The 26,760-nt window shown below is 41.8% G+C and overlaps 1 long non-coding RNA gene across 1 annotated transcript; it reads right to left on the bottom strand.

Annotated features, from left to right (window-relative positions):
* Positions 1 to 1,508: 1,508 nt before the first annotated feature.
* Positions 1,509 to 24,909, bottom strand: LOC103098392 (uncharacterized). The gene is made up of 2 exons (XR_001626507.2): positions 24,551 to 24,909; positions 1,509 to 2,700 (listed from the first exon to the last, which is right to left on the bottom strand). It is a non-coding gene; the product is annotated as an uncharacterized LOC103098392 (long non-coding RNA).
* Between the last annotated feature and the right edge of the window lie 1,851 nt (positions 24,910 to 26,760).

The raw sequence follows: 26,760 nt of genomic DNA, 5'->3' as shown, positions 1-26,760 counted from the left end.
CCCTTGAAGGTTAAAAAAAATCTCCTGGCTCTATCACAAATATCTAAGAGTACTGCCTTAGCCTTGGAATCAGACAATTGGGATTCCAGTCCCAGATCTGTCACTTTCCAGCCCATGTGGCCAGAGGCAAAGAAATCACTTAATCTCTCAGAGCCTCAGATTCTTCTGTAAAAAAATAAAATAAAATAAAATAAGGAGGGTGTATGTGCTATAATAATACTTAATTACCTACCTGACAGGACTGTTGTGAAGATCAAATGAGATAATTTATGTAAGATGGTTCTGCAAAGCATAATTATTAAGATATTTTCAAATCTGCCCAGTCCCTGAGAAGACACCTGGCTTTCTTTTGAAATACTTGTATCTTCAGACTTGTTCCCACCCCAGTTACATATTTCTCACAGATTCTCTGCATATGTTCTTGGAATAGTTCACCTTAGTGCAACAGCAGAATTTATTAACTATTATTAAGTGTAATCCAATCATAGAATTAGTGATGAGAAGGAGCAGGTGGTGGAGGATGAAGGAGGCGAGGATGAGGATGAGAATGAAGGAGCTGAATTCCCCCCACTGTGAGTGTCCACTCAGTCTTGTGGAGCCCAGTTTCCCTAAAACCCCAGGAATTACCATTGGTGGCCCACTGGTTTACAAAACTCTGACCTCACTCAAGCCAGTGGCTCTGAACTTAACCCACTTTCATTAGTGTGGAAGAGCCAGGCCTATGGTAATCACTTCCATTTTTGGAAAAGATCATTTAATTAGGTATTCAAATATGCAATATTCCTTGTGATCTATACAAGTTAGGTTTTTTAAAAAAAGGATCCAGCCCACCAGGGAGCCTATAATATAAAGTCCTAAGCAAGGCAAAAGTATTTTATGGATAAGATTTAACCCTGTGTTTATTTTCTGCCTTTCACCTTTCAGCTTGGGTTGCTTTGGGTTCACAGGGAGGGCAGAGGGCAAACTAGATGGGCTTAGGAAAGGAAGGAAGGAAGGAGGACTGGGAACAGAGAGAATTTGGTCTATATGCATTATTGGCACAAAACTATCAAATATTTAGGGGGTTCCCCCTTGGGATTAGCCATTGGTCCTTTGCTGGATGATTCTGGGGAAGACCAGAGCATTCCCCAGCATCCTCTCTTTTTCCTTTGCCTTCCTTTCTCTTTCCTGGGGAAGTTAGTGCTCCAGAACCTGGTTCCTGTCTCTGGGTGGAATGGAGACAGTATTGATGACTTTACCTATTTATTTATTAGGTCTCTCTGGCGCCTTTCTTCCTTAGAGGACAAATGAAGGGCTCTTCTTCATGGTGGCTGCAGAAAAATAACCTCTAACTCCAGCCAGAGCGTTTTCTTTTCCCTTTATTATTTCTCCTGGTATCTTTGATCCTGATTAAGTCCACACTATATTTAATCAGGGCTGGCAGAAAATACACACACGCACGCACACACACAAACCAACAACAACCCACGACCAGAGTGATTTTCCAATTTGCACCAAGGCATTAGGACTCGACTTTCTTTTCAGTTTAATGAGCAAAAAGAAACGGGGAAGCGGCGTACAGAGAAACGGGGGTGCTGGAGGGGGAGCAAGGAGGAGAATGCCAAGGAGCAATTATACAAAAATATATACTGTGCTGATTAGGGATTCCTTCTCCGGTCTGCTTTGGCTCAAGCTAAATCTTTTTCTAATGAGATATGGCTTATCCAGATCAGAGCGCACAGGAAAAAGTTGCAATTAACTTTTAAAAGAAAGAAGCTAGGAAGAGAAAGGGAAAGAGGAGGGGAAAGGATGGGGGAGGGGAAGAAGGGGAAAAAGAGAGCGACGGAAAGGGAGGGATTTAAGTCAGAATGAAGTGGAATGGAAAGCATTCTTCTTACATGCATGTCAGTGCATATGCTTATGATGGCTTATTACCTTGATTATATATGTTGAGTCTATTATTACTTTTCGGTTGAGTTTTAGTGCTGTGTTTTGGGGATGGGGATAGTGTGGAGGGTGGAAGCCACTTGTAAAAATTGCCCGAGCTCGAAGGCGGTCCTCTGCCCCTTGGGGTTATCTGCCCTTTTGTCCTAGTTGAATTAGGATTCAAAGAATAATTTCTCGAGGAGATTCTAGTCCTCCAATATCCCAGATAATATGAGGAACTGCTAGGGGAAGTGGTGGAGGTGGGGGGATTGGTCAGGCTTTTGGGGGGAAAGAAGTGACAAATACACATGCACTGGTGCATTCAGATATACAGGCACGCGCGCACAGACACACCATTTTATCTCTGATCTATCAATACTCAGGAGCATCTTGAACTCGAACAATAATTCCTGGCCTGCGTTCACTCGGGCATCCCTCTGAGGAGTTTCTGGATCCTGTGGCGCCTGTCATCACTGAACTGGCCAGTTTGTCTTGGGTGATTTTTCCTGGAGTGGGTGGAAAATGATTCCTAGACCTCACAATTTCTCAATCCCCACCCTCTCTTCCAGAATCTGTCCGTAGAAAATCAGAGGTGACGCAGGGGTCTGGGCCCCCGCTCCGCCTAGACAGAACGTTCCCATTTCCTGGAGCTGCAACCGCCCCGCACCAGCGGGGCCTGGAAAACTCCGCGGAGACGGAAGAACTGGAGGCCACGTCCAGCCTGGTCTTCTGTGTTGGCATCTTCTTCTGGACGATTCCTTCAGGTATTAGCGCAGATCATGGAGTAGCAGCGACCTGAAACGAGACGCAAGAAAGGGACTGTCCGTGGGGCAGAGATCCCAAAGCTGGAGCTTCCAGTTAGCTAGGGGCCTCTTCCCTTTTCTCTCCCCTGCTCCCCGTGTCCCCCACTGTCAAAGCCCCGTGGGTTTGCTCCCAATGAAAGGTAAAGGAACTAGAAGAAGCCTCTCAATGGATAGTTCAACTATCCAACAGAAAAAGGATTTCTGGCTCTCAAACAACCTGTCCGAATTCTGATCCCCTATTTCTAGTGGGGCATCTTCTCTAGAGACACTTTCCCAGTGACTCCAGTCGGAGGATGGGAGGAAAGATGAATCACATGTTACAGAATTACATACTTGGAAGGAACCACAGAAAATGCCTAATTCATCCTCCTTCCCTCATTCAGAGAAATCAAGTAAGGCTCAGGGAGTCTCAAGTTTACACAGTGAGATGTTGTCAAATCAGAATTAGAACCCAAATCTGATTCTGATTGCCAGGCTACTGCCCTTTCTGCCGCATCCAAAAAGAAGGGACAGTCCGCCAGGCCTCAATTCGTCTTCCTCCTGTTGGAGTAGGAGGGGGATGCCAAATTTTGGGGAGTGGTTTGCTATGGAAAGACGGAGATGTTTGCAGCAAATTGGCTTGCGACCTGAACTACAGCTCCAAAAACTAAGACTCCCCTAGCCAACAAGAGGTGGATGTTAATCTGAGTTTCCCGCTTGGAGACCTCCGACCTTTTGAAAGGCTTTCCCAGCGGCAGGTGGCCAGCGGCATCAAGGGTGGACAGATGCGCTTTGGGATCAGGCTGAGAATTTACAACAGCGGGGTCTGGGGAATTATGCTTGCATCGTCCTTTCCAAAGTACTGAGCCGCGGGCCTCACGTTCTCCACCCTATTTCCTCTCTTTCTGCCAGCAGAGCAGGTTCTAAGGGCATTGGGTTACCGGGGCTAGCAGAGGTTACTGCATCCAAAGGAGTGAATCGAACTCCCAACCTCCTGGGAGGAGTTGGGGTTCAGGGTAAGGCAGTGCCTAGGGAGATTTACAAGGAACCGGTCGTATGGGAGCCTTTTATCCCTTAATTGGTTTTTCTCCTTCCTCTTGGTTTGGGGAAAATACGGAGCTCTTGGTTACAGAAGGCGGCTCAAAGCAAGCCTATGGATGCGTCTCAGGACACAGGAGATCCCCCCCCCCCAAAGGCAAGGCCAAGGACTCTGCCCCTGCCTGACCCCTTCTGAGCTAGTTGGCAGAACTACCGCCCCGCTGGAAGGAAAAAAAGAGTCCCACCCGGCGTACCTTCTGCAGGCCAAGTCCCAAGCCTGGGCGTTAGGGTTAGTTAGCAAGTGGCCCTTTCCCTCCGTTTCTGGTGCTGTGATTGGCTGGGGGTCTAAATAACTCCAGCGAAACTTCACGACTTGCCAGTCCTTGAGGTTTAACAGGGACTGGTTTAGTGACATCCTGATTGGCCGGGAAAGTCCCTAGGACCGTTTAGGGACAGAAGGAAGCGGCTGGAGCCTCTAGACTTTTGCTGGTGTAATATAAAATAGAAGTTGGGGCAGAGGTGTAAGCTTACCACGTCCGCTGGAAGAGTGAGGTTTTTCTATGCTCTTTTACCAAGCTGTAGGAGCTCGTTATTTGCCCCTTCTTTGGATTGGTCTTCAGTACTAGGTGTGGGGCGAGCTCCAGAATACCTCATCTAATCCCTGAGACTAGAGGGAGTGCTGTAGAAATACAAAGAAAGCCGGAAGGAGAGGAGAGTGCAGGTCTCAGAGGCTCTGATTGGAGTCGCAGGAATCCCCTCAAAACGTTTTTAATCCATTCCCTCTTTTCCAAAGAGGGTCTTCTATAAATCCCCTTAGGACTGCCATGAGATAGGATTCCTTCTCCAGAAACATGGGGACCAACATTCATCTGGTTTTACTTTGGCAGAATTGAGCCTGAGCTAGCTGCACACAGAATGACACTCAGATGGGGTCCCCCAAATGTGTACACTCAGGGACACATCTAGAGATGTATAAATAAATGCATATGTCCTCTATGGTCGTCATTTTAGATCATCCTCTTTAGACCAGAAGCGCCATACTTCAATCCACGTTAGCTCTGAAGAAATGAGATGGGGCTCTGTGTGTGTGTGTGTGTGTGTGTGTGTGTGTGTGTGTGTGTGTGTGTGTACTCTTTCAAGGGATAAGGGCCAAGCTATTAGCTGAAAACTAGTTATTTAAATAAAGTTTCATAAAGTTAACTGGGTATTATTTTTGTTAACTTTTCCACATTTTGATTTCTTGTAGCTTCTCTGTTGTTTGTGAACTTACTCTTTATGTTTCTATGTTAAATAGAGAAGTTTGGTCTACAGAGAGGGAGGAAACTATCCTCAGAGTTGGAAAGAGCTGGGTTCAAGTTCTGCCTTCTGATGTGCGACCCTAGGCTATTGGCTCAATTTCTTGGTTCTCTATCTAGGCATTTCTCATGAAGAGAAGTGCTGACCTTCTTTGAGATAAGGGAGTTTCCTCACCTGAGAGCCCCTATTATCCATGAAACCACTAGACTAATCCTTATCCTTATGTTAAATAAATGGATTGGGGCTGGGATAGTAAAGGAAAAGAGAAGCTTCTACTTCAAGTGCAGTTAGATAATAGGGAAGATATAGTGCTGTCCTGAAGTCAGGAAGACTCATATTTTTTAGTTCAAATCTGGTCTTAGATACTTATTAGTTATGTGACCTTGGACAAGTCATTTAACCCTATTTACCTGTGTTTCCTCATTGGTAAAATGAACTGGAGAAGGAAATGCCAAACCACTCCAGTCTCTTTGCCAAGAAAACCCCAAGTCGGATCATGAAGAGTTGGGGCATGACTCCACAATGACACCTGAGGGATGAGGGGAAAGGATACTACTTACTAGGATGCAGCTCAGGGAACCTGTTCTGTTTGTGCTATAGAATGGATCAGAATTTCCAGTCAGTAGAGAAGGGAAATAGCTTGGGGACAGGTCTCTCTTTCTGTGGCATGGAACTAGTAGGGATCAATATTTCTCAGGTGGGCATCAGTAACAGCAGGATACTCATAAAATCATTATAGATTCTTCACTTAATATTATTATTGTTCAGTCATTTTAGACTCTTCGTGACCCCGTTTGGGGTTTTCTTATCAAAGATACTGTAGTGGTTTGTCATTTCCTTCTCCAGTTCATTTTATTGATGAAGAAATAGAGGCAAACAGGTTTAAGTGAATTGTCCAAGGTCACATAGCCAGTAAGTATCTGAAGCCAGATTTGAACTTATGAAGATAGTCTTCCTGATTCCAGGCCCTGCATTTTATCCATTATTCCACTTAGTTGCCCTGCTTTTCACTCAATAATTATAAGGGTTTTTGCCACAATGAAGAGAATTAGGTAGAAATTATTCATTCTGAGGTTTCTGATTATTATGATAGTGGTATTTGTACACCCTGGCAGTACTGACCCCAGGACTCCTATTGAAACATCTATAGACAATTGTCAGAGATCGTGGTATGTCTGGATCCCTTCTTTCCTTTCCACCTCCAGCCTACTCTACTCTCCCTCACTCCATCCCTCAAGAGTTTGAGAAGCTTCATTTGGCCCCGTGGGATACAGCAGCCTAGCATCTGCAGGCCAGCAGAGCCTGTGAGCCGGAAGTCTTCAATCAGATGGAACAAGGATGGTTAGAGTGGGGTAGAGGGAAGGCGGGGTAGGTCAGAGAATCATAGAATTTTGAACTGGAAGGAAATTTAGAGATTATCCAGTTCCATCTTCTCATTTCAGAAACGAGAGAATCAAGACCCAAAGTTTGCCTAGAGTAACTTCTACAAGGTCGCATGGGTAGCAAATGACAGAGCCAAGATTCTAACTCAGTTCCTCTCTTGAAATCCAGTAATCCTTCAGTCATGCCATGTCCCTTTGGTGACAGCTAAAAAAAAAATATCTGACAAATATAAGTCCTTCAGGGAATAGAGGCAAGCATTTATGGCACTAAATCTAGCCTTTTACCTCTGGGCACTTCCTTTTTTTCCATGCTCCAGATTCACTTCTGGAGTTTCCATCCTTAAATAAAGTGCTAGGGAGGGGAAGAAAAAAAAAGAAAGAAAAACAAGAGCAAACTTGGGAAACTTTAAAGTTTGACACCCTAGCTTTTCCTTCCTCATTGCGAGAGTGAGACATTGGGTGGCAAGATCTCTTGTCTCTAAGCCCAGTCATCATTCTCTTCAATATATTTGTTAACTCATATCCCAGTGAGGCGGCTAAGCTTTGGGGATCAGAGCAGTCTGGGGAACAGATTAGTGAAGCCCTTTGGCCCACCTTTCCCATGCTGATTCTGGTAGGGGTCATCATTGTCCCTTATCCATAACTTCAAACCCCAGGAATTTCCTGTGATGTTGGTCCCCTTGCTTTTTCTCTTTGGCTGTGCCTGACATGATACTATCGGCTGGAGATAATCAGTGCCTTCCCCTATCTTCCCTCGTCTGTACTCAATCTAATAAGCAAATGTGCTAGAAATACTAGCTAGAGTGTTAAGTTAGAAATTCTTCTTAAACATATAGCAAGGTCAGAGAGAGAGAGAGGGAAAAAAAAGCTCTGAAACAGAAATTGGACACAGGAGGGCAGATGCAGACTGAACAGGAAGTGCTGGCCCAAGGCTAAATGAAACAGCTGTTGCCATTGTTCTGGATTGAAAACTGCCTTTGCAAACTCCACGCGGCCCAGGCTTGGAAAGCAGATGTTAGTAATTACAGCACATGAAACGAAGAGCACAGGATTAGGCAAGTGACGAAAAAGAAATGGTACCAGTAGATTTATAACTCGCTCAGGCAAATCAGCAAGGATGGGGGGGGGGGTGAGCAGGGCAATGCGAACACCCCATTCAGTTTACCATCTGAATCTGCCATATTTGTTCCTAGGCTGCTCAAAGAATCCAAGAGCTTTTTAGAGTTAAACTGTACATCAGATTTTACCTGATGGGAGGATTGAGAGGTTCTTTCTATTCCTCTTGAAGGATTATGATTAAATGCTCCTGACCTCAACCCAGAGGGGATGGAATTTCCAACGCTCCACTCAAAGGCCTGTTAATGGTTTCTAGGCCAAAGGATCCCAAAGAGAGGGCAAACATGGATCCATGTGAGATTCAAAGCTGGACAAACCTTCTAGGAGCTTTCTACCTACTGGAAATTTCAAGTTTCAGGTCCTTTCAACCTCAAACTATCCTGAATAAAATCCAGGAGCGTATACACTTTGCAGCTGAAATTAATTCACACTTGAAAGCTAGCCCCTATAGTCCTGCAGAAGAGAACACTGGAAGAACGGAAAGCTCAGAGCCAGTGGGGGGAAAAATAAGCAAAATGAAGTTTCTTGCCCTAATTATATAAATAGAAAGGGCAGAAGGCTTTGCATACTTTCTGAATATTCTCCAATGCTTTTCCATATGAGCAAGAACTGTAACACAAAACAAAACAAAACCCAGACCAAAGCCAATAAAAGAAAAGAAAACAAAACAAAACAAAAAATTCTTCCATCAAACCATGGCCTCGAAAGCAAGAGATTCTGAAAGGTTAGTCAGAAGGTAAAGCATGTGTTTGCCATCTTTGCTCCTGATATGGAAACCATATGCTTAAATACACTAGCAAACATACTTAATATAACACTCCCTTTTATTAAATGTGGTTTTATAAAAAGCTATCCCCAGCCAGGGCACCTTTTCTGTGCTGGTGACTGAAGCTCCGTGAAACAACCCTCCGTTCTGTAACTATCGATACACATTTTTTGGTAAATGAGTTTCGGACTCTTGGAAAATAGACTGGTTCTGATTATTATTGTGAGAGAGAAGGGGAGCACGAGGGCATCTTTTTTTTCCTCTGATAAATTAAAAGAACTGTAATGGCTGCTTTCTGCAAACCTGTAAAAGGGCAGAGCCATCTGTGACTCATTTAACAGCGCTTTAAAGAAGATTTATTTGATTAATTTGGTCAGAATAGAAAGAATATAGATTTTCCCCTTCTCTGAAACACACACACACACACACACACACACACAGAGCAGCATAGACATTTCAGGAATGAAAAATGAGTAATTGTGTTATTAGAACTGGTGTGTCTGATGTTACTTCGATGGTGAGAAAGCAGATTGCTGCCTAGCCAATTGGAAACGCTCAAGCCAGGAATGGATTTAATATCCTACAGGCCCAATGCCACCACCAGAGAGTCCCGGGGCAGGCACGACACACGCTGCAGGTTTCTGCTTTGGAAGTTACCAGCCGGCCTCCACTCCCTTGCTGAGCTCACCTCCAGATGCTCATTTCTCTTTTCTAAAGCCAGCACTTTGTCCTCCATGACTGAATGGGGAAAACATAGACCACAAGCTTTATTTGCTGACATGGAGTTGCTCTCCTTGCAAGAACGCAGTTCTCAACACAGATAATGCCCTCATCTTTGGGTTTCTGGGCCGTCTGGTGACAGAAAAGCAGCCCAGACCTCAAGAACAATCACTTGCAACTAGTCGGTCCTTTTTACCCAGTGCTTTCCTAAGAGTAACCCTATAGAGTCACTTGTACAAGCTCATTTCTATTCCCAAGGAAAGCTGGCTTCATTTGCATTTTCTTTAACTCTTCCTGGGCAACCATGGGGAAACATGTCTGCTCAGTACTGATTTCCTCCAGGGATGTGAGACACTAACTGACCTTACAGGTAAAGCCAAAGAGGTCCTGGGAATGGCAATGGTCCTGAGCCACCAGATCTGCCTCCTGGCCAGTTACACAGCAATCATCCAGGAGAGAAACCCAATGGAGAAGAACATCTTTCATTTATGCCATCATGAATATCAACTGCCAACAAAGTGCCACCATTTTGGGGGGCAGCCTTGCTTAAAGCTGCAAGTTGCCCTCAGGGAAAGACAAAGCTTGAGGGGGCAGGTCAAAGCACTGTCTTGGCCCCTGTGATCACCACTTATACAGCCCAAGATGCCATGCCCAAGGAGCCCAGGAACAGCTGTGACCCCCAACCAGCGGTCCTGATTCAAGCTAGACTTCAACATCATTATGTAGGGGATCCATCTCCTCAGAGAAAGACCTGTCACCATGGCCACCACCAACTCCAAATGCCAAGCCAATGTCATCATCCAGCAGGTAAACTCAAGATCCCCCAACAATAACAGAAACAGAAATAGTTTTATTCATGGAAATGGTATTAAAGAAGATCCATTACTTTGCCTTGCCATTCATTGGCAACCTAAGGACAATTAGGCTTTCCCATTTATTCTGCTGGTGAAAACCTCCTCTATAGGTGCTCTTTTATTAAAGTATGGACCCTTTGAGAAGAGGAATTGTCTTACTTCCCAATTGGTATCTCCAGATCTCTGTATAGTGCTGATTACTAGCTGATTTTGATCACAAATTCTCTTCCCTCACTGATGCTTCAGCGAAATATAAGCTCCTTGAGGACAAGATTTTTTTAATTTCTTTTTTTTTCTTTTATAATCTTCTATTACAGTGCCTGGTAAATGGTAGATACTTAACAAATATTTGTCAAATTAATTTGAATTAAAATGCATTTCTACATTGTCCCACAGATATTGCTATCCAATCAACTTTAAGGTAGAATAAGACTCCCCTGGAAGACAAGCATAACACTAAAATCCACCCCTACTTTTTTCCTTGATAAGTTCCCAAACCAGAAAGGCCTAGATTGAGCCTGCAGAATTTTATAGTTGAGAGTCAAAGATTCCAAATGGTCTGGAAAGCAAGAAGGGGGAAATGATGGGAAGATTTCCCTTCTGAAAGCTCAGAGACTAGCCAACTCCAAGCCCCCTCCCTTTCCCACCTTTTACTTGCCTGACCAGTAAGAACCACTGAGATCAAAAGGAACTGGGAATGAATAGGATTAAAGAGCTGACGTTCTTCCATTTTACCACAGGTTGTCGCCCTGGCTCTTTAGACAGTCCAGCTGGACAGGATTTCCCTGGAGACAGCAAAACAGGACTTTATAAAAGGAAGGACGCTTCAAATACTGAAGTTTCCTCCAAAGTACCCCACCTTCTGGCCTCATAAAGGGGGCCTGATTGTTAATCTTCCTTAGTCCATACTAGACTCATGAGTGATTTTTTTGAGTACCATCTTGATTCTCCCATCTTAGCAGTCAAAACAAATTCTTTTTAGTGTAGAGCAAGGAAAAGTGTGTGAGATGAATGCAATTTTTAAAAAACCATTCATTCAGACAAATTGGGATGGCCAGTCTGATTCAGGAAATTCTGAAATGTTTGTTAAAAATGTAGATGACAGTTGGAATAACTCAGTGGATAGAGAACTGCCTCTGGAGATGGGAAACCCTGGATTCAAAGATGGCCTCAGACACTTCCTAACTGTGTGACCCTGGGCAAGTCACTTAACCCCAATTGCCTAGCCCCTACCAGTCTTTAGCCTTAGAATGGCTATTAATATGGATTCCAAGATAGAAGGTAAGGGTCTTTTTAAAATGTAGAAAGAAATAGTTGCTTTACTTTTAAGAGATAGTTTTACCCAGTGGGAAAGATCTATGTTCAATTCCGACCTCTGACATTTAGTTGTATGACCCTGAGCTAGTTATTTACATTCTTTGAGTCTCGGTCTTCTCATCTGTAAAAGGAGATGGTTGGACTAGATTCCCTCTAAGGTCCTTTCCAACTCTGAGTCTATAATCAAATGAGCCTAGCTAGTAGGCTGAGAGGTGGTAGCATATATAATGGGTGCCATATTGGAAAGAGTGATTTAAGGGGAAAGAACTGGTCTTGAATGCTGGCTTAAACCTTTATGTGACCCTAAGCAAGTTACTTAAGATCTCAATGCCTTGATCTTCTCATCTATATTTTTAAATGGAACAAATAATTGGTATTATTTATCCATATGGCTGTTGTGAGAAATGTAAAAACCCTAAAGGACTAAAGAAATGGGATCTGTCATTCCTCAAACTAGGCAAAGTGTAATAATGCCTCAAGAATAGTATTGCCTCTATAGTAAATCATCACTCTACAACCTGGCAAGGCCAAAAAATGAGTCAAGTGTTAGCTTTACAAGGGGGATGAGAGGAGGATGTTTAATGAGTAGATATGATGTGCAATTAGCATATTGATGGAGATGGTTTGGTTGTTTACTGGATGCAGCTGAATTGCTTGAAAGGGATAGAAAATAATCTGTGTCCTAAAGTTAGCATCCCCGTGAGCAACTCCTATGGAGTAGGAATTGGCCATCTCCACCAATTGGCAACCAACTGGTGTTTGCAGGGCAGGCAAGGTTACCTAGCCTCAAAGCATCCAGGGAGAAAGGCAGGGAGCAGGAGAGAAGGGAGAAGAGACAGAGACAGAGATATACAGAAAGAAAGAGACAGACAGAGAGAAAGAGACAGAGAGAGACAGAGACAGAGAGATAGGGAGAGAAAGAGATAGACAGACACAGAGACAGAGACAAAGAGAGGAGGCAGCATGCTCCAGACAAGTCAAACCACTACCGCCACTTTGACCATCAATTTCTCCTCAGATCCTGATGTAGACATCCCAGGACCTTGAAGCCAAGAGCCTTGGGAAGATCAATGTCTCCTGGGAAGCAACCACTGTGGATAAACAACCTGGAATTTGCTCTAAAAGATGCCCTAGCCACATATATTAATAAAGACCTAGAAAAGGAAGTTCTTGTTCCCAAAGTCATTGGCACTGTCAAATGGCTCAACATCCAAAACTGAGATGATTTTATCATTGGAAATGGCATTAAAAAGCATTATCTGGATCATTCCTATCTCACCAGAAGCTGAAACCTTCCACATGTGTTGTCTCTCCCCCTAGAATGTGAGCTCCTCAAGGATGGTACATGTCCAGCTTTTCTATTCCTATCCAAATGCTCAGCAGAGTACATACATATGTACCTAGTAAGCACTTAAGAAATGTGTCGTTCATCCATTTGTTCAAGTAGTTTTAAAATCCCCAACCTTGCTTGCTTACACTATGAATTTGTATTTTCTAGGAAGGAAATTATACTAAGGAGATGGAAGGGGAAATAAACTTTTAACACAGGCCTTAGGAACCATTACAGGTATTGGATGAATGGTGTACAAAATAATGAGATTTTTTTATCACTAAAATAAAAAATAACCATGAGGTTTTATTACTGACTCTTGCCCCCCTCCACCATACTTCTGGACAATGTCTGCCTATATTGCCAAAGAGAGTTATTAGTAGAGATGGTGATACTCAGGAAGACAGGAATGGAACGAGGTTGAGTAAGTGAGTAGAGAGATAAGTCTAAGGTGTTTTTCCTATATTACAGCTAGGAGTACATTCCCAGGTGACTTCTTTTCAGATTGTTCAGAACACTGTGGGACAAGAAGTTTATTTCTATACTTCCTAGCTGTGTGACCCTAAGCAGATCACTTAACCCCCATTGCCTAGCCCTTACCATTCTGCCTTGGAACCAATACTTAGTATGATCCTAAGATGGAAGATAAGAGTTTTAAAAAATAGCTTACTCCTAAAGAGCCAGGGAAAGAGAAGAAACTCACTGATCCAGGAATTTTGTCAGAAATCCATTGTTGAAATCATTTTCAGTCCTATCCTACTCTCTGTGACTCCATTTGGGATTTTCTTGGCAAAGACATTAGAGTGGTTTGCCATTTCCTTTTCTAGCTCATTTTCCAGAGGAAGAACTGAGGCAAACTTAAATGACTTGCCTGGTTTCACATAAAAAGTCTCTGAAGATGGGTTTGAATTGAGGAAGGTGCTCTACCTTCTGAGGCATCTGGTTAGTTATCCACTGTGCCATTAGCCATCAGAAATCAGAACTTAAGGAAGAAAAAGCACTGGAGTCAGAGACCTAGGATCTATTCCTGGTTCTGGTTACCCATTATCTGATCACTTGGACAAGCCATTTCTTAACCCAACCCAATAAATATTTATAAACCTCACCTTTCAACTTTATTTTCTTCATCTCTAAAATAAGGATTTGGGATGAAGTTATCTTCACATTTCCTTCTAGGTCTGAGACTGCTTCTATGATCAGGGATCAAATAGCATCACAGACCAGAGAATGATTGTTCTAAAGGTAAAAGGGAACTCAGAAACTATGTAGAATGGATTCTTAAACTTTTCTTGTCTTGTATTCCTTTGGCAGTCTGACAAAGTCTATGGACCCCTTGGCAGAATAGAATTGTGTTTTTCAATGCACACAATAATATAAGAAAATCAATTATATTCAAATAGTTATAAAAAATTTTACAAAAGCAAATTCTATCAAACATTTAAAAAATAATTAATTCCAATACTATATAAACTATTTGACAAAATAAGCAACGAAGGAGTCCTACCAAATTCTTTTTGTGACACAAATATGGTACTGATTCCAAAACCAGGTAGACCAAAAACAGAGGAAGAAAATTATGGATTTATTTCCTTAAAAAATATTGATGCAAAAACTTCAAGCACTAGCAGAGAAACTACAACATATCACAAGGATTGTTCACTATGACCAGGTGGGATTTATACCAGAAGTGCAAGGATGGTTTAACATCAGGAAAATCATCAGTATGATTGACCAGATCAATAACCAAACTAACAGAAATTACATAATTATCTTAATTGATGCAGAAAAAGTCTTTAACAAAATACATCCATTCCCATTAAAAACACTAGAAAGCATAGGAATAAATGAGTCTTTCTTTAATATAATAAATATCTATCTAAAACCATCAGCAAATATCAGTCGCAATGGGGATAAGTTAGAAGCCTTCCCAATAAGATCAGGAGTGAGGACTTCCCATTGTCACCTCTATTTTTTAATATTGTACTAGAAATGTTAATGTTAGCAATAAGAAAAAGAAATTGAAGGAGAAGGTGATAAGGAAACGAAACTATCAATCTTGGTGGATGATATGATGTTATACTTAGAGAATCCTAAAGAATCAACTAGTTGACATAATAACATAAGAAAAGTTACCACAAAATAAACCCACATAAATTATTGGCATTTCTATATTTTCCATCAAAGTCTATCACCGTGTGTTAGAAACAGAAATTCCATTTAAAATCACTCTAGACAATATATAATATTTGAGAAGCTATTTGCCAAGACAAATACAGGAATTATATGAACCCAATTACAAAACACTTTGCACAAATAAAGTTAGATCTAAACAAGTGAAAGACATTAACTGCTAATAAGTAGCCCAAGCTAATAAAAATGTTTTTAAGTTCACAGGGGCAAATAGTTGGATCAATGGATTGAGAACCAGGCCCAAAGATGGGAAGTCCTGGTTTCAAATCTGGCTTTAAACACTTCCTAGCTGTGTAACCCTGGGCAAGTCACTTAACCCCCATTGCCTATCCCTTACTACTCTTCTGCCTTGGAAGCAATACATAGTATTGATCCTAAGACAAAAGGTAAGGGTTTTTTAAAAAGTAAATAAAGTGCACAAGCCTCAAGTTAAGAACTCTTAAAAGCAATCTCATTTTACAGATGAGGAAACTGAGGTCTAGAGAAGCTAAATGGCTTATTCAAAGTGAGACAAGTGTTAAGAGGCAGAATCTGAACTCAGGTTCTTTGACTCTAGGATCATTGCCTGTTCCATGATATCATATTATGCATAAGCATAATGTATCAATTTAGACTTTTTCCAAGTGATTTCTTTGACACATCCCCACTTATGTTTCTTGTTCAAAGGAATAAAGAAGACAATGTTGATAGATCTGATATTAAAAGGTTTAGGGCCAAGAGTCCCTTTCCTCCATTTATTATATAACTTTGAGTAAGCCACTTAATTTCTCAAAGCCTCAGTTTTTGTACATAGAAAAGAGAGAAAATAATATTAATATTACTTATTTCATACTATTGTTGGGAGAGTCCAAAGAAATACTCAAATCAGTTCATAAACTACAAAATATTATAGAAATATCAGCTATAATCTCTAATGTTTGGGCCTGTAATTTCATCAGTATCAAGAATTCTGAATGTTGAAATTTCCTCTTCTGATATAGGAAAAAATATATATATACATATAATTTTAAATCTTTGATAGTTGGCCAGGGTAATGAAAGGCTAAATAACCCATCCATACATTTAGAATAATTCAGATGTAGGACTTGAATCTAAGGCTTCTGACTTTAAGGCTGATCCCTCTTTCCTATTGCAGGCTGCCCTTTCTTATTACTGTTGTCATCATTATTCGTCTTCAAAGTGCTGTGGAATGTGGAATCCAAGATCTGCTCTTTTCAAGAGCCTGATGGTGATGGTTAACATTTTGATGCCCCATCTTGATAACACTCCACTGCTTTAAAAAGTCCCTTCCTCTTCCCATGCACATGACTGCTGTTCAGCAGAATGTCGGATGCCAACCCCAATGATTGGGAGGTGTACAGCGATGATGATATAAGCATGTGTGTTCCCTTTGGTCCTTGACTAGATTCAATGCACCAGGCCATTTTTTAGTTAGACCCTACCTACTGCCAGGCAGATTTATTATCCTTGACATGTACAATGAATTAGGAAGAAACAGATTGAGTGTAACACACTCAGTTTATCAAGTTAGATTGTAGTTAAAGGAAATTCAGTGTGAATCAGACTCAAGAATACATGCTTATCACCAGAAACATCCACCAAATTGAACAATAATTAGGGGCCAGATTTTTGCAGTCACCTAGCAATTACAGTACAATCAGTCTAAATGAAAATATCCTCACCAATAAAACATGTCTACCAGTTCTTAAGGAGGTAGTTGTGGCTTGGAGGTTAGAGCACTGGGTTTGGAATCAGGACAACTTGAGTTCAAATCCATTCTCAGATCCTTCCTACCCCCCTTCCTATGGTAAGTCACTTAACTTCTGCTTGCCTGACAAAAGGATCCAGAAGAGAAGGAAATGGCAAACCATTCTAGTATTCTTGCCAAGAAAATCCCATGAATAACTAGGGTCCATGGGGTCAAGGAGTCAGACACAACTAAACAACAAATGGTATTAAGAAGAGTTGGAGAAGGCTACCTGTAGGAGGTGAGATTTTAGTTGAGATTTAAAAGAAGCCTTGGAGGTCAGTAAGAAGAACATGGAAGGAGACTTCCGGTTAAGATGGCGGCTTAGAGAAAGCTGAAGTTCAGATCTCCGGAAAACCCTTCCCGACCGATCTCAAACCAGAAGCTCCTAAGGCGCCGAAATTCAAAACGATCAACAGCACAGACCCTGGGAACCCTCCTCCTGGACCTGGACCCGGTTCAAAAGGTACGGCTCCCCTTAAAAGCCAGAACCCGAGATCCCTCGGACCTCAGGGGTAGGAGCGCAGAGTCCAAGGCTCCCGGAAGCGGCAGCCGTGCCGGGCTCAGAGAGCAGGGTCTGAGGAACAACAACCCTCAGGGTCTTCTACCCAAGTCCCAGTCCGGGTGAAAGTTACTGCCTGGGGCCTCCGCTGCAAAGAGCCGGTTGGTCCGGGTGAAAGTTACTGCCTGGGGCCTCCGCTGCAGAGAGCTGGTCAAAACAACAGCAACCCTCAGGGCGGGCAAGACAGCCTCACGGGCTGGATCCTGCTATCCAAGTCTCAGTGAAAGTCTGTGCTCTCGGAGCTTGGGGAAGCGGCAGCCCATCCCCCCGCAGGCCGACGAAACAGCCTCACGGCCAGGGATTCTGAAGGCAACTTCCGGAAATCGAGCCAGGGGGAGAGTGTGGCCTCGTGGTCCGACCCTTCCATTCCAGTTCCAGTGAGGCATATTCAGTTTAACCCAGGGAACGCTCATAGAACCAACATCTGCCCAGGACTAAAGCCTCTGATCACCAGACAAAGACAAGAAAAGCCAATCCTCCACGTTCAGAGATGACAAACTCCACAGAAGCACAGAAGCCCCAAAATACCAAGAAAAATAAGAAGAAAGGGGCGACTCTGGACACATTCTATGGAGCCAAAATACAAAATACAGAGCAGATAGAAGAAGATATACAAGAAAATTCTCCAAAATCATCCAAAGGAAATAGAAACTCTCCACAAACCCATGAAGAATTTGAATCAGAAAGGACCAAAAAGATGGAAGCCCTCTGGGAGGAAAAGTGGGAAATGATGCAAAAGAAATTCACGCATCTACAAAACCAGTTTGACCAAACTGTAAAAGAAAACCAGGCTTTAAAGCAAGAACTAATAAAGCAAAGCCAAAACACCAAGAAATTAGAAGAGAACATAAAATATCTCACCGACAAGGTGATAGATCTGGAAAACAGGGGGAGAAGAGAAAATTTAAGAATAATTGGACTCCCAGAAAAGCCAGAAATAAACACCAAACTGGACATGGTGATACAAGATATAATCAAAGAAAATTGCCCAGAGATTCTAGAACAAGGGGGCAATACATCCACTGACAGAGCTCACAGAACACCTTCTACACTAAACCCCCAAAAGACAACTCCCAGGAATGTAATTGCCAAATTCCAAAGCTATCAAACAAAAGAAAAAATCCTACAGGAAGCCAGAAAAAGACAATTTAGATATAAAGGAATGCCAATCAGGGTCACACAAGACCTTGCAAGTTCTACGCTGAATGATCGTAAGGCATGGAACATGATCTTCAGAAAGGCCAGAGAGCTGGGTCTCCAACCAAGAATCAGCTACCCAGCAAAACTGACTATATACTTCCAAGGGAAAGTATGGGCATTCAACAAAATAGAAGACTTCCAACTTTTTGCAAAGAAAAGACCAGAGCTCTGTGGAAAGTTTGATACCGAAAATCCAAGAGCAAGGAATACCTGAAAAGGTAAATATTAAGGAAAGGGGAAAAATGTTATCTTCTTTTACTCAAACTCTCTTCTATAAGGACTACATTTATATCAACCTATGTATACTAATATGTGGGGAAAATGTAATGTATAAATAGGTGGTAAAGAAAGACCAAATAGAATAATGGTTCTCACACAAAGACTCACAGGGGAAGGGGAGGGGAAGAAAACTCCTATAAGAAGGAGAGGAAGAGAGGGGGGGGGGGGTTTACTTAAACCTCAATCTCAGGGAAATCAACTCTGAGAGGGAAAAACATCCAGATCCATTGGGATCTTGAATTCTATCTTACCCAACAAGGGTAAGGAGAAGGGAAAACCAAGGGGGGGAGGGGGAGAGGGAGAACAAAAAGGGAGGGAAAGAGAGGGGGGAGGGGGAGGGAACAAAAAGGGAGGGACTAAAAAGGGAAACATCAAGGGAGGGGACAAGGGGGACTGATTCAAAGTAAATCACTGGACTAAAAGGTAGAGCCAAAGAAGAAAAGGTTAGAATTAGGGAAGGCAATCAAAATGCCAGGGAGTCCACAAATGACAATCATAACTTTGAACGTGAATGGGATGAACTCACCCATAAAACGTAGACGAATAGCTGAATGGATTAGAATCCAAAACCCTACCATATGTTGTCTTCAAGAAACACACATGAGGCGGGTTGACACCCACAAGGTCAGAATTAAAGGATGGAGTAAGACCTTCTGGGCCTCAACTGATAGAAAGAAGGCAGGAGTGGTAATCATGATATCTGATAAAGCCAATGCAAAAATAGACCTGATCAAAAGGGATAGGGAAGGTAATTATATTTTGTTAAAAGGGACTCTAGACAATGAGGAAATATCATTAATCAACATGTATGCACCAAATAATATAGCACCCAAATTTCTAATGGAGAAACTAGGAGAATTGAAGGAAGAAATAGACAATAAAACCATACTAGTGGGAGACTTAAACCAACCATTATCAAATTTAGATAAATCAAATCAAAAAATAAATAAGAAAGAGGTAAAAGAAGTGAATGAAATCTTAGAAAAATTAGAATTAATAGACATATGGAGAAAAATAAATAGGGATAAAAAGGAATACACCTTCTTCTCAGCACCACATGGCACATTCACAAAAATTGACCATACATTAGGTCACAGAAACATAGCACACAAATGCAAAAAAGCAGAAATAATGAATGCAGCCTTCTCAGATCACAAGGCAATAAAAATAATGATTAGTAATGGTACATGGAAAACCAAATCTAAAACCAATTGGAAATTAAACAATATGATACTCCAAAACCGTTTAGCTAAAGAAGAAATCATAGAAACAATTAATAATTTCATCAAGGAAAATGACAATGGCGAAACATCCTTTCAAACCTTTTGGGATGCAGCCAAAGCGGTAATCAGAGGCAAATTCATATCCCTGAAAGCTCATATTAACAAACAAGGGAGAGCAGAGATCAATCAATTGGAAATGCAATTGAAAAAACTCGAAAGCGATCAAATTAAAAACCCCCAGCAGAAAACCAAATTAGAAATCCTAAAAATTAAGGGAGAAATTAATAAAATCGAAAGTGATAGAACTATTGATTTAATAAATAAGACAAGAAGCTGGTACTTTGAAAAAACAAACAAAATAGACAAAGTACTGGTCAATCTAATTAAAAAAAGGAAGGAAGAAAAGCAAATTCACAGCATTAAAGATGAAAAGGGGGACAGCACCTCCAATGAGGAGGAAATGAAGGCAATCATTAGAAATTACTTTGCCCAATTATATGGCAATAAATACACCAATTTAGGAGAAATGGATGAATATATACAAAAATACAAACTGCCTAGACTAACAGAAGAGGAAATAGAATTCTTAAATAATCCCATATCAGAAATTGAAATCCATCAAGCCATCAAAGAACTTCCTAAGAAAAAATTCCCAGGGCCTGATGGATTCACCTGTGAATTCTATCAAACATTCAGAGAACAGTTAACCCCAATACTATACAAACTATTTGACATAATAAGCAAAGAGGGAGTTCTACCAAACTCCTTTTACGACACAAACATGGTACTGATTCCAAAACCAGGCAGGTCAAAAACAGAGAAAGAAAACTATAGACCAATCTCCCTAATGAATATAGATGCAAAAATTTTAAATAGGATACTAGCAAAAAGACTCCAGCAAGTGATCAGAAGGATCATTCACCATGATCAAGTAGGATTCATACCAGGGATGCAGGGCTGGTTCAACATTAGGAAAACCATCCACATAATTGACCACATCAACAAGCAAACTAGCAAGAACCACATGATTATCTCAATAGATGCAGAAAAAGCCTTTGATAAAATACAACACCCATTCCTATTAAAAACACTAGAAAGCATAGGAATAGAAGGGTCATTCCTAAAAATAATAAACAATATATATCTAAAACCAACAGCTAATATCATCTGCAATGGGGATAAACTAGATGCATTCCCAATAAGATCAGGAGTGAAACAAGGATGCCCATTATCACCTCTACTATTTGACATTGTACTAGAAACACTAGCAGTAGCAATTAGAGAAGATAAAGAAATTGAAGGCATCAGAATAGGCAAGGAGGAGACCAAGTTATCACTCTTTGCGGATGACATGATGGTCTACTTAAAGAATCCTAGAGATTCAACCAAAAAGCTAATTGAAATAATCAACAACTTTAGCAAAGTTGCAGGATACAAAATAAACCCACATAAATCATCAGCTTTTCTATATATCTCCAACACAGCTCAGCAGCAAGAACTAGAAAGAGAAATCCCATTCAAAATCACCTTAGACAAAATAAAATACCTAGGAATCTACCTCCCAAGACAAACACAGGAACTATATGAACACAACTACAAAACACTCGCCACACAACTAAAACTAGACTTGAACAAATGGAAAAACATTAACTGCTCATAGATAGGACGAGCCAATATAATAAAAATGACCATCCTACCCAAACTTATTTATCTATTTAGTGCCATACCCATTGAACTACCAAAATACTTCTTCACTGATTTAGAAAAAACCATAACAAAGTTCATTTGGAAGAACAAAAGATCAAGGATATCCAGGGAAATAATGAAAAAAAACACATATGATGGGGGCCTTGCAGTCCCAGACCTCAAGCTATATTACAAAGCAGCAGTCATCAAAACAATTTGGTACTGGCTAAGAAACAGAAAGGAAGATCAGTGGAATAGACTGGGGGAAAACGACCTCAGCAAGACAGTATACGATAAACCCAAAGATCCCAGCTTTTGGGACAAAAATCCACTATTTGATAAAAACTGCTGGGAAAATTGGAAGACAGTGTGGGAGAGACTAGGAATAGATCAACACCTCACACCCTACACCAAGATAAATTCAAAATGGGTGAGTGACTTAAACATAAAGAAGGAAACCATAAGTAAATTGGGTAAACACAGAATAGTATACATGTCAGACCTTTGGGAGGGGAAAGGCTTTAAAACCAAGCAAGATATAGAAAGAATCACAAAATGTAAAATAAATAATTTTGACTACATCAAACTAAAAAGCTTTTGTACAAACAAAACCAATATAACTAAAATCAGAAGGGAAACAACAAATTGGGAAAAAATCTTCATAGAAACCTCTGACAAAGGTTTAATTACTCATATTTATAATGAGCTAAATCAATTGTACAAAAAATCAAGCCATTCTCCAATTGATAAATGGGCAAGGGAAATGGATAGGCAGTTCTCAGATAAAGAAATCAAAACTATTAACAAGCACATGAAGAAGTGTTCTAAATCTCTTATAATCAGAGAGATGCAAATCAAAACAACTCTGAGGTATCACCTCACACCTAGCAGATTGGCTAACATAACAGCAAAGGAAAGTAATGAATGCTGGAGGGGATGTGGCAAAGTAGGGACATTAATTCATTGCTGGTGGAGTTGTGAACTGATCCAACCATTCTGGAGGGCAATTTGGAACTATGCCCAAAGGGCGACAAAAGAATATCTACCCTTTGACCCAGCCATAGCACTGCTGGGTCTGTACCCCAAAGAGATAATGGACACAAAGACTTGTACAAAAATATTCATAGCTGCGCTCTTTGTGGTGGCCCAAAACTGGAAAACGAGGGGATGCCCATCAATTGGGGAATGGCTGAACAAACTGTGGTATATGTTGGTGATGGAATACTATTGTGCTCAAAGGAATAATAAAGTGGAGAAGTTCCATGGAGACTGGAACAACCTCCAGGAAGTGATGCAGAGCGAGAGGAGCAGAACCAGGAGAACATTGTACACAGAGACTAATACACTGTGGTATAATCGAACGTAATGGACTTCTCCATTAGGGGCGGTGTAATGTCCCTGAACAACTTTCAGGGATCCAGGAGAAAAAAAACACCATTCATAAGCAAAGGATAAACTATGGGAGTGGAAACACCGAGAAAAAGCAACTGCCTGAATACAGAGGTTGAGGGGACATGACAGAGGATAGACTTTAAATGAACACTCTAATGCAAATACTATCAACAAAGCAATGGGTTCAAATCAAGAAAACATCTAATGCCCAGTGGACTTACGCGTCGGCTATGGGGGGTGGGGGGGAGGAAAAGAAAATGATCTATGTCTTTAACGAATAATGCTTGGAAATGATCAAATAAAATATATTTAAAAAAAAAAAAAAAAAGAAGAACATGGAAGGGAGAACATTCCAGGTATGCAGCAGCAAAGAGAAAATGCCTGAAGCTGAGAGACAGAGTATCTTGTTCAATGGGAAAGCCAGGACTGTTACTGTATCCAAAAGTACATATTGAGGAGTAAGACTTAAGAAAACCTGTGTGATCCTGGGCAAGTCACTTGACCCCCATTGCCTAGCCCTTACTACTCTTCTGCCTTGGAGCCAATACACAGGATTGACTCCAAGATGGAAGGTAAGGGTTTAAAAAAAAAGATGTAAGAAAACTGGAAAGGTTGGAGGAAACTAGATTATGAAGGGCTTTAAGTTCCAAAAAAAAAAAAAGAGCATTTTGTATTTCTTCCTAGTGACAATCAAGAGTCATTAGAGGTTATTGAGAAGAGGAGGGATGTGGTCAGACCTATGTTTAGGAAAATCACTTTAATGGTTGAATGGAGGATGATTGGAGTGGGGAGAGACTTGAGGTAGGCAGATTCAGGAGCAGCTATTACAGCAGTCCAGATATGAGATGAAGAGGGTCCACACTAGAGTGGGAGCAGTGTCAGAGGAGAGGAGGGAGTCTATATGGGAGATGTTGTACAAGTGAAGTCAACAGGTTGGGTGTTGTGGAGTGAGAGACAGTGAGGAACACAAGATGGCTCCTAGTTTGAGAGACTGAGGAACTGGGAGAATGGTGTTTCCCTGTACAGTAATAAAGAAGGAAGGTGGGACACTGGAAGGGAAAGGTTTAGGGGAAAAGATAATGAGCTCCATTTTGGACCTAATTAATTTAAGGTGTCTATTGGACATCCATTTCCAACTGTCTCTTTTTAAAAAATCCTTACCTTCTGTCTTAGAATTGATACTAAAATGGGGCAATGAGGTGGCTCAACAGATTGAGAGCTAACCCCAGAGTATGACAAAGGCTGGCACTAGAGAAAAGGCCCCATCTGGGATGCCATCTGTATAAAAAAATTAAGTTGTAACCGAGGGGTTTGGCCTTTCAGTATTGAGAGGGGGAAAGAGAGGAGATCCCCCCTTCCACAAAGTGGGGCTCAGGGGAGATAGCTGATGTTTAGGGTTGGTTTAGAGAGAGGAGAGGGCATTTGCAGATTTCCCCCCTTCTGCCTTCCCTCTTTAGCTAAAGCTGCTCTCCCCAATTCACTCTTGTTCCTCTTGTCCTCCCTCCACTACTCGAGACCAAAGGGTCTCCCCTTGATCTCTTCACTCACATTCAGCTTGGGGAACAAATAACTTTTAATATCAATTCAATCACATAATACAAAAGGAATAACGAGCAGGGAAGAATGGGAAAAGGAAAGTGGGGAAAGGGGTCCCTGTCTTTATCTAAGACCCTTTTCCCCTTCCCTCCTCTAGTTTGAGGGGAACTCAGGCCTTGGCAGCATGAGGCCCCCCCCCCCCCCCCCGAGAGAAAGTCAGTTGACTCACCCCTGGGCAACAGGAGCTGAGGTAAAGTCTGATCAGGTTTCTCTTCAGAAACTCCCTTCAATTGGGAAATGTTGGGAAAAAGAGTTCCAGTCACCAGCAGCAAAAGTGGTTAATCCTCAGGAAAAAGTTTTAATCCACCTCTCCTGACTGAAAGCCTCACTGCTCCCTCTCCCCCAGAGTCTTCTCCTCAAGAGTCCAAATTCCTCGCCTCCCCACCCCCCACCACCGTTGAGGTGATCAATTTTACATACTTCTTCTAGTGCTAGCCTCTGTCACAAGAGATAGGAGGTCCTGGGGTCAAATCTGGCCACAGATACTTCCTAGTTGTGTGACCTTGGGCAAGTTACTTAACCCCAATTGCCTTGCCCTTACTACTTTCTGCTTTGGAACAAATACTTAGTATTGATTACAAGATGGAAGGGAAGAGTTAAAAAAAAGAATTTCTATAAAGTATTGGCTTCAAGGTAGAAGAGTGATAATAGCTAGGCAATTGGGCTTAAGTGACTTGCCCAGAGTCACACAGCTAGGAAGTGTCTGAGGCCATTAATATGTCTTTAAGGGAGTTGGATATGTGAGACTTGAAGGCAGCAGAGATATCATGTAGTTTAATTCCTTCATTTTACAGATAAAAACTGAGCCTCTCCAATAGAACTGACTCAAGGATATGAGGGCAATTTTTTCAAGTTTATTTTTTATTTTCATTTTTATTGTCATGCAAAATACACTTTCACATTGATCATTGTTGAAAGAGCAAACCCCAGAATAACCAAATAACCAAATATAACCAAAACCCCAGAATAAAACCATAAATACACTGATATGAAAGATGACTCCAGTAGTTCTTTCTCTGGAGGTGGATAGCAAATCTCTGTCATTGGTCTGTCAGAATCATCCTAGTTTGGTGCATTGCTGAGAATAGCCAAGTTTTTATAGATAATCATTGTCCAATTTTGTTATTGTGTTCAATGTTCTCCTAGTTCTGTTTATTTTACTCGGCATCAGTTCCCACAGATCTTTTCATCTGTTTCTAAAATCATCTAGCTTATCATTCCATATAGCACAATAGTATTCCATCATGGGGTGTATGGGGTGCTCAGGGAGGGGTAGTATCTCTGGTATAGAGGGCTTGTCATGCCCTCCTAGGGCAGCTCTCCAGCCTCTGACCCCCACCTGACACCCAGCTCTCACTTGTGGCTTCTAGTAGCTCTTAGCATGTGGCAGCGGCCACACCCCGGGCAATGGCTTCGACAGGCCGGCCAAACCTTGTGAGGGTAGCCATCGGGTCATCGACCCCTGGTGAACCAGGGCTTTGCTCACCCAGCATGTGAAGACTGCTTCGGCTGAACAGATGGAAGAAACCAATAAGAAGGTTCAACGGCTGAGAGGGTGACGCAGCAAAGCACTGTGGAGTGCTTAGGGCGTGTTGGAGCACAAAAGACAACACGGGCCATCCAATGCAGCTGAGGAAGTCTCCAGACGTAACAATTTTTCGTGCCACTGGACCCAGGCTTCCAAAGCCTAGAGAGTGGGACTGTCTCTGTGCATTGGCTTTTCCACTTAAATCTCTTTCACACACAAGTATCTTTGTGCACACTCATCTATCCTAACCCCGTCCACCCTCTTCAAGACCTGCAGGGATGGGGGAGTAATGACTCAACAGGTGGAGGACCACTGGCAGTTGTAGTCACAGGTATTCTATGGTGAACTGTCAGCTGGACTCAGGAAACAAGGCCGACCAAAGAAAAGATTCAAGGATCAGCTAAAGTCCAACTTGAAGTGGGCTGGCATTACACCAAAGCAACTAGAACTCGCTGACTCTGTCAGAAGCAGCTGGTGAACTCACATTAACCATGCCGCCGCCACCACTTTTGAAGATGAACAACGTTGACGTCTTGCCGCTGTGCATGAATGCCGACACCAGGCCACAACCGCACCTCCCGTAACAACTGGCGTCCCATGCCCCATGTGCCACAAAGTTTGCGCCTCCACCTTTGGACTCCAAAGCCTCATGAGGGTACACTGTAGATGAAGCTGCACAAAGGCAATAGTCATTCTCGATCACCGAGAGACTACCACTACTATTCCATCACCAACATAAACCACAATTTGTCCAGTCATTCCCCAATTGATGGACATTCCCTCAATTTCCAGTTCTTTGCCACTACAAAAAGAGCAGCTACAAATATTTTTTTTCAAGTAGGTCCTTTCCC

Source organism: Monodelphis domestica, chromosome 1, assembly GCF_027887165.1.
Source record: "Monodelphis domestica isolate mMonDom1 chromosome 1, mMonDom1.pri, whole genome shotgun sequence".
NCBI classification, from domain to species: domain Eukaryota; kingdom Metazoa; phylum Chordata; class Mammalia; order Didelphimorphia; family Didelphidae; genus Monodelphis; species Monodelphis domestica.
The sequence above is the reverse complement of the archived record's forward strand: the minus strand, read 5'-3'. Positions and strand labels throughout refer to the sequence as shown.